The sequence below is a fragment of the Thalia democratica genome, chromosome 6 (genome assembly GCF_965202585.1).
Source record: "Thalia democratica chromosome 6, ktThaDemo2.hap1.1, whole genome shotgun sequence".
Taxonomy (NCBI): Eukaryota; Metazoa; Chordata; class Thaliacea; order Salpida; family Salpidae; genus Thalia; species Thalia democratica.
Genome location: NC_139170.1, coordinates 54,481,848 through 54,497,412, shown reverse-complemented (window position 1 = coordinate 54,497,412; position 15,565 = coordinate 54,481,848). Strand labels below are relative to the sequence as shown.

The 15,565-nt window shown below is 26.0% G+C and overlaps 1 non-coding gene across 1 annotated transcript; it reads right to left on the bottom strand.

Moving 5' to 3' along the window:
* Positions 1-5,524: 5,524 nt before the first annotated feature.
* Positions 5,525-5,597, bottom strand: Trnar-ucu (transfer RNA arginine (anticodon UCU)). The gene has a single exon. It is a non-coding gene; the product is annotated as a tRNA-Arg (tRNA).
* Positions 5,598-15,565: the final 9,968 nt, after the last annotated feature.

Here is a 15,565-nt window from a genome sequence, read left to right as displayed (position 1 = left end):
TTCAATAATAGCAGAAGAGTTAGAGAAAGAAATAAAAGTAAACCATCCTGAAAAAATTAGTTTTCTCACTTCTAGGTTAGAAGATGATTCAAATTATTATATGGAACAACTTTCGTTTCAGTTAACAAGCATATTAAAACTCAAAGATGAAGAAATAAGAAAATATAGTACTGAGCTTTTAGATAAGAATAATGATGATTACAAGTTTATTTTGCATTCGTTTGATAATAAAAGTTCGGGAAATTTGCCAAAAATAAGACAGTTGTTTAGAATTAGCCCTTCTGACAAAAGTGAAGCTTATAAATTGAAAAAAAAGTATCTTTATCTTAATGGAGTTGCAGTAAAAGAAATAAAAGATATACTTACAAATGGTTATCCTAAAGAAAATGACCTAGATGATATTGATTTTATGCGATTCGAACCTACAACTGACTTATGTTATGCAATTAGTATTGGTCGTAATTATTGTGAAGTAGATAACACAGTAAAAGAGTTGTCATTTGTATTTGTTGTCTGTTCAGAAGAAAACTATGAAAACTTGAACCAAAAAGACAGTAACTTGATTGAAGATAGCAGATGTAGTGTAACAAGAGAAGGACTATTTAGTAATGATGAATATGGATATGTAAAAAACATATCTGATTTAATTCCAGCCTACCTTATAATATTTGAGGTAGAGGAAGTAAAATTATAAATAAAATATTTGTAAAATTTTTGTGTTGAAGTAAGGTCAACTTTTTCTAAATTCTACTAGTTTTTTTAAAAATTTATTCTATAATACTTATGTAATAACAGTACTTATAATTGATAATTTAAGTGACATATAATGTTTAGCTGTTGTATATTAGGTGTTACGGTGAAATATCATTGTTTTTTATTTCCTTTTCAGACAATTTTGTTTACAAACTAATTCACTTCTTATGTCTTATGTTTTTTAAAAGTAGTGAAGTTTAAATTTTTATAATGCTTTTAATATTGTTCACTCACTACTTAAGGTTTTTTTGATTAAAGTAGTAATTTTTATATAAAAATAAACAAAAAAATAAAGGAGATATAAATTGTTTTTTATCTAAGTTCGTAATTGAAAGAAACGTATTTAGTAAACTTTATTTTATTGTAATTTAGTTATAAATAAGTTATTTTAATTTAGTTATAAAAGCTCACATTTAGTAGTGATTTATCAGATATAAAAATTGGGATGTAGCTAGACTTGTTTATTATTTTTCTAAGATCTTGGTAGAGCAGAAATCGAATTAAATTAATTTTAATTTCTAAAATACTTTACGCTAATTACACTTGAAGTAAAGACTCTTTTATTTTTACTTCTCATATTATATGGTGGATAAGTTTAAAGTCGTCGGTTTTATTTTTACAGAATATAATTTCCCGGTATATTATATAAAACATATTTTAAGCTCGTATAGCTTTAAGTGACGTTTTATATTAGATCTCATCACACTACGCGTGCATCAAATTTCTTTATAAATTTCTTCACGTTAAACTGCAGTTAGATGAATAGATGTCTCTGATTAAACGAACTTACAAAAACTTTTTTTTTTAAATATATAAATTTTTTCAAAATGACGACTAAAGCTTTCTTTATCTATTCGGAAAATTTTAATAAGAACGAAGCTAGGGCATCAGTCTATCAACTGATCTAATGGTCAATATGATATGATCACAACTTGTAGCTCTAAAATAAATAGTAAAAGGTAAAACAGTTAATTTTATGCTTTTACTTAGTCACTAAATAGTTAAATATTTAATATTGTTTGGTGAACGTTAAAAAAAGCGCTCAAAAAGTTTGGTCTAACGTCCTGGTGTACAAAAGAACCTTTAAGTTATCGAGTCGTACACCACATACGTTTATAGTTCTGTTATAATTTAAACGAATCTGTTTTAATATTTCATTGATAAGTTAGACTTTAAAATAACAACTTTTATGCATCTTTTTTTTTTTGATTTTTTAGAAAAACTTCAACAAGAAAAAAAATAACGAATGCTAATTTTAACATTTCTTAAAAGTGTTAATTAGGATTAGGAAATAAAATTTGACTTTAAAGTTTTCCACTTGATTAGGACTTATAATTTGAAAAACACAAAGACATCTCGTATCTGATTCTAGATGTTTAAAAATATTTTTATAAAGCAGGCTAGAAATAGTTTTTAAAAGTTTTAAATGACCAAATGTTATCCATATGCTAATTTTTTTAATTAACTCAAAACATCCCAATGTGTTATGATAACGTTTTATATTTTTAGCTACACTAGTAAGTTATAAGTTAAAAGAAGAAACTAAGACATTAGTTTTTAAGCTCATCAAAATATGTTCATACTAAACTGAAAAAAAAATTATGCACTCTAACTTGTAATTTTTTGAGCTATTCATGGTAACTAATGGTATATAATTTTTAGAAATAAAGTATTCTGGTGTAAATTTCAGTTTTGCATATTTTTTTATCTCAAGCACACTTTATCTATCACTTCAGTGGCAATTTATTTCCAATATATAGTAATGCTACGTAAATGTTTATATATTGTTTTGATTATGCTAAAGGTTGTTTAATAATTACGTACTATATTCAAGAAGATAAACGCTTTAAAAGTAGATGACTAAAAAGTCTTTTTATGATTTGGTATTTTTTAGGCATTTTTTTCAAGATTAATAATGTTTCATATTAGATTTTCACTATACAATCTTCATAAAGTGATCCATTTATTAAAAGATTAATTCGTACTCATGAGCATACAGGTGATTTTAATTACTTCAATAAAGCTAACTATAAATTTTTCATTAAAGTTTTTCTTAAGCTAGAATTTTTGAATGAAAAATATTTAATTTGTTGCGTTATTTTATGCTTTACTACCACTTATATATTTTTAAATTTGGGAATTAGTTCACAGTTCGTTTTGATCAAATTGGCATTTTTTAGGTCAGATAATGAAAATTAATAGAAATATCACACAGATGCAGACAGTAGGCCGTTACTAAGTAATATCAGTTGTTTTTCGTTTTTTAAACTAATTAGGGACTTAACTTTGGAGAACATTAGAACAAGAACAGTTTAAGTTGTAATTTTTAAGCTATTCATGGTATATAAATTTTAGTGATAAAGTATTTCGGTTTAAATTACAATTTTACGTTTATTTTTTATTCTCAAGCATATTTTATCTATCACTTCAATGGCAATTTATTTTTAATATAAAGTAACGAAACGTAAATGTTTGTATATTGTTATAGTTTTAATACCTTCAATAAATCTTACTATAGCTTTTTCATTTAAATTTTCTAAACTGTAACTTTTTAAAGATAATTACTTCATTTGTTGTATTATTTCTACTATTCAAGCTCTACTACCGATATTATTTTTATTTTTTTGAATTAGTACACAGGTTGTTATAATCAAAGCTGGCATTTTTTAGGTCAGACAATGAAATTTAGTTGGAATATCATATAGATGCGGACAGTAAACTGTTACTAAGTAATATCAGTTGTTTTTCTGATTTTAAGCTAATTAACGACATAAATAAAGAAAATATTAGAACAAAAATTGTTTATAGATAGATATTATAGATAGTTTGCATAGATTTGGTTGAAAAAAGTTTACACTTTTACTGTGCATAATAAAGCTGTTCCTAAACGAATTGAAACAATGATGTTTTGTATATGAAAACATCTTATAATGTAGTACTTATATTTTTCATAGTATTTAATCTTCAGATACTCATTAATTACAATATTTTGCTTTTTTTATAATATTTTAACTAGTTCCGAACTATTAAACAAAACAAAACCGAGCCTGAATTAAGATGTTAAAATATCATTAGAACTTTCTAATTTTATTAGCTTAAATTCATTATAGAAAATTAGAATTTTTAAAAAATTAAAATAAGTTAAGGATTGATATGAATTTAGTGGGTGAGCAAAATTTATTAAAAAATTAATTTTAGGGTTAAATTTGTAAAGAAAAAGTCTGAGCTTGATCCTATTATTTTTGGACTATAAAAATGCTCTTTCAATTAAGCTACCCCTAAAAAATTAAACTTAAAACATTAACTAAAACTCTTGATATCAAGAAATTTTCAAGTGTTAATAGATTTCGTTAAGAACTTTTACTTAAATTTTAAACAATAAATTTTTGTATCATAAAGTTTAATCATTTTAAATCATTACTTCATGTATTAGAAAATTATTAAGCTGGTTTGTAATGTTCTGGTACTCACCTACAAACAGCTAAAATAACTACAACATCACAGTAGATTGCACCAATACAACTATCGCATCAGAGAAGATCAAAACGATACAATTAACACATTAAGTCGCAACACTACAACTATGACATCATGGTAGATAGCAATGATACAACTATGACAACACAGTAGACATTAACATTAGTTTTATTGATTTTATTACCCGTTAACATGTAAATATGTCATTTTTAGTGAAATAAACAATAAAATTGTGTAAAAAAGTAGTATTTTTAAGTATTAGTTTTGAATTTAATACAATTTGAAATTATACATAAAGATTTCTCATGTTAAAATCATATTTTTTATAATTTTTCCTTATATTTATAGTCTAGTAAAAGTTACTTAAGTTATACTAAATAATAAATAGATTATACAAAATTATTATTTTCGTTTTAGTATTCGAAAAAATCATTACTGTTAAAAATAATTTAAATGTATTAATTGCTTAAACATAACTTTTTGTAAATTATAAAAAAAAAAAAAATTCATGAATTTACATTTACTAACATATAATATCTAGTAATATTTGTTTTATGTAATTATTTACATACGAAATACATCATATTTACATACCAATAACATCCTTTAAAATATTTCTTTCTTTACACGAAATTGAAACTCTATTTTCCCTTCGTTCAACTTGTACGTCTTAAAATGCAAGATCATCATTGTTTTCTCTTTCTATTGTGAAATTTTTAGAATCATGAGCATCATTCAAAATATTAATATTCATCCACTACTTTCTCAAAAAGTTAAAAAATATTTTCATTTTCGTGCGAACAAAAATATAAAAGCTACCGCATTTAGAAATTTTAAACTGTCTGAAACTATTATGATCAAACCTAAAGACAAGCTCTACAAATAAACATAACAAAAAGTTTTTTGGTTACCTATAAGACGAACAAACAATGTAAATAAGATTCGATATTACTTATTAACTTCATACTCAATTAACTTTAATTAGGAATAAAAAAATTGTTTCTGTAGCATACTTTTAAATTCTAAAGTATATGTACGATCATAAAAGTTATGAGTTGTTTTTAGTCTCTTATATGCATAGCGTCCAATAGTGAGCTCTTTAATTTTGATTTTACAGGTCAAACTAAACAAAAAAAAATCAAATCAAAATTGTTTTTAAAGCAATAAATTTTCATTTTAGGGGTTTTCAGATATTTTGATTAGCTAGAATACCACTGCCTTAAGCTAGGTTTACGCAACAGTATACAAATAGTTTTAAAAAAGGTTTATTAACAACCTAATACATCAATAAGGGTATCTCCGCCGGGACACGAACCCGAAACCTCTTGATTAGAAGTCCAGCGCGCTATCCATTGCGCCACGGAGACGACTGATAGTAAGCAACACTTGCAATATATAAACAAAACATAAAATAATGTTTTAGTGGATGATAGAAGTTTATAATTTTTAAACTTTCAATCTGTAAATCATAGCCATTCAGGTTGTCATTAAATCTATAATGGTTTTCAATCAGTGAAATTTGTTAAAGTTAACTTTAAGAAGTATTTTTATGTTTTTTTTTTTTAATCAAACCATAGTTAGTTTTTTGTTTTCTCTGACATATTTTTATAATTATGATTTATTAAAGTTTATACAGACCTAAGTAAAATTAATTACTTTTTAGTTTTTAGCTTTGACAATTAGTTGTTTTTTTACCTTTTATAAACTTAAAATGTCAAGCTAGATTTATCTAGCTTCTATATTTCTACGTCAGTTTTAGTTGCATATTTACTAAGTCAGCAATAAAAGAAAAGATTTGGGGCATGACCAGTAAAAAAGCCAAAGGGGAGGAGGGGGGCATGAAGTCATAGCTCAAAATTTACACTAGATATTCTGGTGTTGCAGATGAAGAGGATAATAGGTCTTAAGTGTTTTTAATGGTTAGTTTATGATTAATCTAATGAAAGAGGCTTTTTTTAATTTTCTAAAGGGGTTCATCTGAAAAAAAGGTTCCGTGGTGTAAATAAACAAAATAATTTTTTTTTTAAAATGCTAAATCAGCAAAGATATGCAAGTCAGACTGACTTTTAAGTCTTATTCTTATTTTACTGACTTAGATAGCATTACAGTTTAAACATTTAAAATATAAGGTTGAATGTCGAATGTTACAAATTAACAAATGGAAATTTGACGTGTAAACAGTTAGTTCAAGAATGCTATTCAACTGTAATATAGAGAAAAGTTGGTAATTAGCATTGTGTTTAAAAATAATCTGTAAGTAGTATTTTAAGTTATTTATTTAGGAATTTAAATCCTAGCTACTGCCGGGTGCCTTTTAACTTTCACACAGTGCTTTTTACCATTACAAATTATATAGTCACTTTTTGTAATAATTCAGCCCGAGAGCTTTAATTTTTTTTTTGACAAAACTACGTCAAAAATTAAACTATATTATGGAAAATGTATTTCGTTTAATAAAACTATACAAACTGTAAAAGAAATTATAATCACTAAACTTGCACTGATGTACTCCAGACTTTTAAGGTCTCTAGTTACATGTGAAACCGCCTCTGTAACACGTTCGGCAATTTCGACAGGAGCCAGATTAGCAGTAGCTTCGGGGCCATTTTTGTCTTTAGTTGCTACTTCGGTCTGCGACCGAATGCAAGAATGTGTAAGAGCTAGTACTCTATTCATTTTACTAATAAACTAAGTTTAAATATAGACTAACAAGTATCTATATGCTTTATTATACAATACAACCAAAGAACGATAATAAAAGTTATTATATAAGAAAGCTTCTTGCAATCCACAATTCTAGTTGGGCTGTAACAAATGGTTGCTCGTACAGTTTACTGGTTCAGAAAGTAGGGACTTATACTTCCTCGTTGACACTGGATTTAGAGCGCGCGAGATAAAAAGATACAATATTTTAATAAAGAAAACGAAAGATAAGAGTAATTAGTTTATGCCACCGAATGTGTGGGCTTATGGGTCGAGTTCAATGTTCAAATTGATCCAAACTGGAAGCTGATTGTTGCTGCATGTCTGCTGCAGTATGAGTAGGCTTACGAGTATGGCATGTTAACAACTTTATTCAAGTTGTACGCCCTGTCGACGTTGATAAAGTAGGTATACAAAAAGTATATAGAACAAGATATAAAAACTTCGAAGTTATGAAGTTTAGTACAAAGTAAATGTTTCAGACAAATACTTAAATAAGAATGTTTCGCCGGATATCATCTAGATTTTCCAAGATGGTGACTTACACTCAGAGCGCCAAGAGAAGGTTTTTCGGGAGTTTAGTTAGCTTTTGCAAGATGGCGGCTTACGCTTCGGACTGAAAACTGGCGTAGTGATGCTTCTTGTAAACGTCGAAATCTAATTGATCTGCATTCTCGTTTGCTCTGCTGTTTATATACGTCTTTCTTACATAACAATCGCCTGGTCAAGACATGGTTTCATGATGTAACATGCTGATTAAAGCATGAAACCCGGCGTGATCGGTAGTTAATTCTACATTGCAAAAATGCGTCAACTAGCGGTTGTTATTATTTTTCAAAACAATGTTTTTAAAAACCAAAGTGTTTTTATCATTTAAAGAATTGTTAGTAAAAGAGAAGGATTTAAATATAAAATTACTAATAAACTCGACTTTTGAACTATCGAAGCAAAAACAATAAAAGTTTTACGTCGATGTCCAACAGCACAACTTAAAAGATAAAACTTTTCAATTCATATAAAAGAACCAAAACTGTTCTTTATTGAATAATTTTTCAGTTCTAACTTCGAAGATTTTAATATTTTATGTTAAGCTACATATACCTATACAAGATTATTGATTTTATTTTAAACTTTTATCCCCATGTCAAGTTCAACCCATTTTTTTACACATCTTAAACTATAAGTTGAAGATCCTAATTGCAAACGCCTTAGAGTGTCAGCTTGTCTTAATAAGAAAATATATAATCTAATAAATATCTGCTTTAAAACCTGGTATTAGGTTTTCAGCAACCCTTTTCTGTGACTGTTAGGCTTACAACAAACATTTGCTTATAGACTATTTGCTTATCAATTGTAACTATTTATGTTCTATAAACGAAAAAGCTTCTTGTTTATCTAACAAAAATTATTTTCAGTATTAAAAGTAAAGAGTATAAAATAAGCAATGCAATCGATAAAAACTAAAGTTGAAGAGTTTTTAAAAATTCACCCTAGTTGTAAACATTTTCTACAAGAAATCGTAAAGAAAGCGGAGGAGGAAATAAATGAAGAAAAAGATGTTTACGAAAAAGGAAAGGTGTTTGAAAAAGCTAAAGAGTTATGTGAATATGATGTTGCAAATTTCAAAAAACCTGTTCTTCCTGGTTTTAAATACAAACTTGAGCTGTTGAAAAACAATGATCCAGACCACAAACTTCTTGATACCTCAGTTAAATTTAACGATATTTCCAAGACTAAAATCTCTAATTATCAACTGGATTTAAAGCAAAAAACTAAAAGTTGGAAAATCTACAGAGAAGTATCAAAAAAAATAACTAAAACTAAGTCTAACAATTCTAACCATTTACTTTTGCTTCATGGATCAAAATCATTAAATGTTGAAGGAATTTTAAGGATAGGTTTTAATCCCTCTCAAAAAGGATTTTTTGGTCATGGAGTTTATCTTACCGATAAACTTGGTTATGCATATCAATATGGTAAGTGTTGTTCTACAGACGAAAAAGTGATTAGAAACTTAACATATATTTTTATTTGTAGTGTACCGATTGTTGATATAAACTTACAAGTTGGTCAAGCTGTAAAATCATCATCTTTTGAAAATTAATTAAGTGAAAAGCCATCAGTAAAAATTATTAAAAGTTTTTTGACGAAATCACGTAAAATTGAAGAATCTCCTTTAGACGTCTACGATAGCCAAAACAGAAAAATTTTAAAAGGTTAATTTCAAAACGTTGATTGTTAAAATATAGCCTTGGTTCACCAGAGTTTAGTAGTGCCTAGTTATTTATTCGAAATTGAAGAAAAAACTAACTTAGATGAGATTGTCGAAGAGATACTTTATAGTAGTTTAAAAATAGGTATACAAAAAATGAAAGTAATTTTAACATAGATCAGAAAACAAACAAAGAGAATACTACTAAAAATGAAAATCTAAAACTTTCCTTTTTAATGATAGCAGAAAAATTAAAGAAGGAAGTTACAGCAAATCATCACGCAAAAACCTTTCGTCTAACTTCTAAGTTAGAAAATAAAACTAATTATTTTATGAAACAACTTTCTTTTAAGTTAAGTAGCATATTCGGGGTAAAAGATGGCGAAAAAAGAAAATATAATTCAGAACTTCTTCATAAAGAAGCAGATGATTTTAAATTTATTGCCAAGTTATTTGAGAAAATTGGCGATGAAAGTTTTCCAAAAGTAAGGCAACTGCTTAGAATTAACCCTACTGACATAAATGAAGTTCTTAAGTTTAAAGAAAAGTACCTTTAACTTGACGGAGTTGAAGTGATAAAAATAAACAATATTCTGACAAATGGTTATCAAAATGATAATAACAGCCTGAGAGGATTTGACTCAATACTATGTGAACCTACAACTAACTTAAATGTTGCAACATATGATTGTCGTAATTATTGTGAAGTAGATAACACAGTAAAACGACTGTCATTTGTATTTGTTGTCTGTTCAGAACAAATTTATAAAAGTTTAAATCAAAAAGGCAGGAAAGTCATTGAGGATAGCAGAAAAAGTCTAATGATAGAAGGATTATTTGGTAATGATTATTCTCAAACAATCGTAAGCAATCGTTGTGATGTAGTTCCAGCATACCTGATTATATTTGAGTTAGATAAATAGTTTAGTAAACATTACATTTTATTTTTCCTGTTTAAAGAATATAAAGTAGAACTATTTTTAGATGCTATTAGGAATAGAATTTAATTTAACATTTTTTTAACGTTGAGTAAATTGTTTTAACTTATAAAAAAGGGTTGATCATGCCAATTCGATTACTAAACGACAAGCTTTCGGTAGACTGTTACCGGTTTCTTCCTGAATAAGACTCATCAGTCACTAATTTTTTTTCTGCTGCTTGTTTTATCTTAAGTAACTTATTCTTTACCTTTAGAATTAATAATGTTTAGATGTACTTTAACTGACATTTTATGTGTACGTTTTATATGAGGTGACAATGTTATTTTTTCTGGTTTGTTTGCTTTTTTTGTTTAAAAAGCTTCTTATTTAAAAAAAAATAACTTTTTGAGTGAAATACTTAAAGGTTTTCAAAAATAAAAGTCTTAAATCTTATTCTGCTTAATATTCTTTATAGATCAATATTATGCTTAAGAAATTTTAGATATATCTATTTTATATAGTTAAATAAACATGAGTGAATGAAATAAATACTGTTTACTTTTCATTATGTAAAAAATAGTATAAACTATGAATATAAGTTATTATTATTCATTAGTTAATAAAAATGATATAAAAATTTATCAAATATAAAATTACTTTTTTAGAAATTTTATATTAGTAAGGATACTATTAATTTATCATTTAATATGTTAGGGAATATGTGTGTTTTTTAATTTAGATTAAGTTAAAACGGAAGTCGGACATTATTAACTAATGTGTTTTGAATTTTTTATGATAAATTATACAAAAAAAAGAAAATTTTGTTAAGGTTCAAAACAGTATAAAAAAAGTTTTAGCTTGTAATTGGTAAAAAACAAAGCAAAATTAAGAAGCTACCATTATCTAGCATCGTTTTTACTTATCTATTAAAGATGATAGATCATAAAGATAACATATATTATGAAAAACTAAAACATACATCTAATCTTCATAGGAAAAATATGAAGTTTTCAATCAGATTTTATATTAAACTATACGCTATACATTGTTCTCAATTTGTGAAAATAACTAACACTTAATGGGTAATGGTTTTTATAGTATCTTTTTAATGAACCGTTTGCTGCAGATTTATTAAAGCATTTTTTCTTTCTATAGTTGAAATAATTCTTTATGAAGACTTCAGCAGCTAGAAAGGCTTTATATAAAGTATGATACCAACAATATTTATTGCAGTTAATTTTTAAGAATTTCAAGACAATGTATGATTTCCAAAGTTTAAATTCTTTAGTAAAAGATTAATGAAACAGGTTAGACTAAATAATTGCTTAAAACTTTTATGCTAACGTTTGCACAAAATACTACGAAGCAATTGGTCAAATTTGTAGATTTATAGTTAAAAATTGGATAATATAAGTAAAAAAATGTTATTAGAAGCTAAAGATTAATAGGTTAGTGATAATTGACAGACTGACGCCGAAGGACGTTACATGGGGTGAAGAGATACAAAAACTCCCTTTAAATATATTGTCAAATATTAATAGAAAGCTGAGTCTAGTTTAGAAGCGTCTCTATTTTTGGGGGTGCTTTATTTTTTTGTCCAATAAAAGAGTAGATTGTGTAATTGGTGGTGAAATAAACTTCAAAATATTAAATGACTTTCGACTGTAAAACTGTCTAAATTTCTCTGGTAAATAAAAATGTATAGACTTTAAATAAATTGAAGTATCAGTGATACATAAAAAAGATCTGTAAACTCTTAATAAATATTCTAGTTCTTTAACTTTGAGTAAAATAAGTTAAATATAAACTTAAGTGTTTCTTAATTATAATTTGAAAGTTTTGCCTAACATTGTAAAGCTAACATGGATATAAACGTGTTTTATACATAACAAACTTAAAACAAAGTTCTAATCAAAACTAGCAATAAATTTGTATTAATAATAAAATAATATAATCAATGATATGTAATTATATTTTTAGTCAAACAGTTTAATTAAAAAAAAAATAGCTAAAAATAAGGTTATAATCAAAAATATATTTTGAAAACAGTCTAATAACAGACGCAAACAATAGTATTACAAATTGATAAAAAAATTGAATCATAAAATCAATGATTTTCTAATGGTGTTAAAATTTAAGTATTTGATCAGGTCAAAAGTTTCCGAAGTTAAAAATTAATCCGTTGGTGTTAAAAAATCTTTTAAAATTAGTTTCATAAAACTTTTGACTGGCTCGTTTTGAATGAAAAATACTAAAATTGTAAATACCAAGTTTGGTAATTATATACTGCCATATGGTTTGGAACTTTTATATACAAAAAAGGCTTATAGAAATCCGTCATTACTGACGTAGCTTTTAAAAAATATGAGCTAAAATTTTTTTGAAATCAAAACATAAACAGCTAAATTATTAGTTATAAGCAAAATATTTTGAATTTATTCCATTCAGTCGGTTTTATATTAAGTTATTTAAGTGTAATTTAAGGGTCGCACAAGAAACAGGAAACCAATCAAAACACGCCTTTGGTCTAGTTATTACTAAATCAACTGTGAGTAGGCAAAAATATCTAAAACTTCTTTTTAATGTTCTCAATTTCTATGTATATAATGCTATTTAGAATTATAATATTAGCTTTAGGACATAGTATATGCCATTAACTATAATTAAAACTGTAAAATTGTTATTTAAGTTTGTTATAACTACAAGTGCTTCTGTAAAACTATTAAAAAATTTAAAGATACATAAAACTTTCTTTATATGATAACATCTAAGTTCTTTTAACTAGAAGTAACAACTTAGTCATAAACAGGAGTTAGTGCTGGCGGCCTTTCGAACGCAACTTTGGTTTCAATAAAATATCACACTTTAATTTAATCATTTTCATTGGAGATTTAGTTGGGATCAGTAAATTTTTTTTGATTAAACGGAGTACTGTATACATTAAATTATATTTTACAAACGAAGGTCGGAGACCCGTGTGGAAAACTCGTCATTTCAGTTAATTAATGTGCATTAACTTTTTAACAATTGAAAATACTTGCAATTAGTTTATTTACTTAATAAATATTATGAAACAAGCTGAAACCATGTATGTACTTTTAACATTCTTTTTTAAGGTTTTTAAATTCTTTTGTAAAAAGAAAGTTATTATAAAATTGAAAATAAAAAACACGGCTCGAATGCTTATCTGTCTTTTTACATTTTTAAGCAAAAGAAGTAAAGGTATTTGTTTGTTTAAAATATTATACAGGGTCTAAAAAAATTAATTAAGTTAAATTAAACTACCGAAAAGAAGTTAACTTAAAATGTTTTTTACTCAGTAGGACACATTTACATGCTCGCGAGCTGCAGAAACTTCTTTCGCCAAATTCCATAAAAAAATGTGCTTGCTAGCCGCAGCTTGCCGACCCCTTGGCTAAGACTATTTGTAATTTATTTAAGTTGAAACTTTTTGAAAATTTTGTGAGTGAACAGTAAAAATATTTTATAGTCAAGACAGTTTTTATAACAAGTTTATATTACAGGAATTTTCAATAATTAATTGAAAAAATGCAAAATTTTAGGTACAACTCTAAATTAAATTAGCTTAGTTTTAAAATGCCTATATAAAAATTGTAAATTTTTATTAGATTAAACATCGTCAGCAAATTTAATATGAAAATATGTTAGCTTTGTAAACGAAATTTTACTAGTTTATAACTAAGAGCAACTGTTTAAATTAAGTACGTTAGGCAATTACTTAATGAAACAAAAACATAATTACTGTATAATTGAAAATACCAATTTATTTAGATAAACTTTATACAAATTGAAAATAAAAAACACTGCAGTTTAATTTTTAAAAATCAAGTAATAAGTAATTTTGATGTAATAAAACTTCGTAACAAAATACAAACTATTTATGATACCTGAAACGTATAAAAATTAAATAGTCTAAAAACTAATTATATAAGTTTTGCACTGTCTTGTTTAAGTTCTTTTATACTCTCCTAATTTTTAATCTTTCTCATTTTACAGTCATTAAATCTATAAAGTAAGTATTGTTTTGTACAAAATGTTTGGTTTTCTAAACTTTTTTCTGGTTTTCAAAAACAAATCTTGAATTCAAAAAGTAGCAGAATTTTATTATTTACTTGCTTTGCCAAAATGTTACAATACAGTCTTTTTAAAGTGAAGTTTTAATTATTAACACATATCACATAATATCTTTTAAGTTAATAAAAATACTTTTTTTGTTTTAAAAATAAAACAAATGGTTTTTAGTTTGTTCTAGGCTAGTTTTTTGCAAAGTTTTAAGTATACAGTAAATAAATAATCACGAAATACTTGATACAACATAACAACAAACACTTTAAAAGTAGAAATTAATAGAACTTAACTGTAAAAACTTACCAAGTTTTCATCAACTTTTATAAGTTTAGCAAAGATACTTCTTTCTAAGAACTGATAATTTCTAACCCGCGATAATTTCCCATCCGAGATCAAATCGAACCCAGTCAAATCCGAAAACCGCTTACCAACCAATGGTAAGAGTTAGGGGTAACGGTGATAGTATAGAATAAATAAAAAACGTATATAAGTGAAACGAATGTATTAAAAATTAAAGAACAAATAATAAAGATAAAAAACATTGAGTGGAAACTGTGCGCGGGTGGGATTTGATCGGACGGGAAATGATTGCGGGTGGGAATTGTCAGTATACCCGTTTTTCTAGAGATGTTATTGAAACATCACTAAAAATACTGAAGTTACTCGCCATGAAAAAGTTTATAAGTGAAAAATGTTATTACAAATACTTAATTACTTTTTACGTGTTGATTTATTGTTTTTTGTTAAAAAACTTTGTTTGTAAGTTATTTATTATACCATTAAAACGTTTATTATAGTTGACAATTTTAGACTTCAATACGCAAATTTTTGACTTAAAGTTGTGTAATAGCTTTCATTTTTATTCATAATTCGTAAGGCTATTTATTTAATGAATAAAGTTAAACTGAAGATAATTAGTTTTACTTTGTGTTATCTCTTAACGTTTACATTTGTATAAAGATCAGGTTTAAATTTTACTAATCAGGAAAACTTAGTGATATTTTCACGTGTAGACCTGGTGGTGAAGGTCCGATGTTTCAATCAAAAATAAGCGTTCTATTGTAAAAGTTGATATGTAAATGAAAATAAGTTATATCAGACTAACATAAGAACAATTCAGTAAATGAATTAAGTAACAGTACAAAAGAGTATAGATAATTTATTCAAAGCTGAAGTTTTCTACTAAAATTACTAATAAATCAATAATTTTAGAAATATCTTTTTAGTTTATACTTTAAACTTAAAATTTGTATTTATCATGATTTAAGTTAATATTATTCAGAGATAGTTTAGAGATATATAAGTTTAACAATGTGTTAAAAACTTGTTTTTTACTTGATAATTTTAGTCACTTTTTATAGTTTGGTGAAGTTGTGTTGTATTACACATTGTTTTTGGTATATAAAGTTGA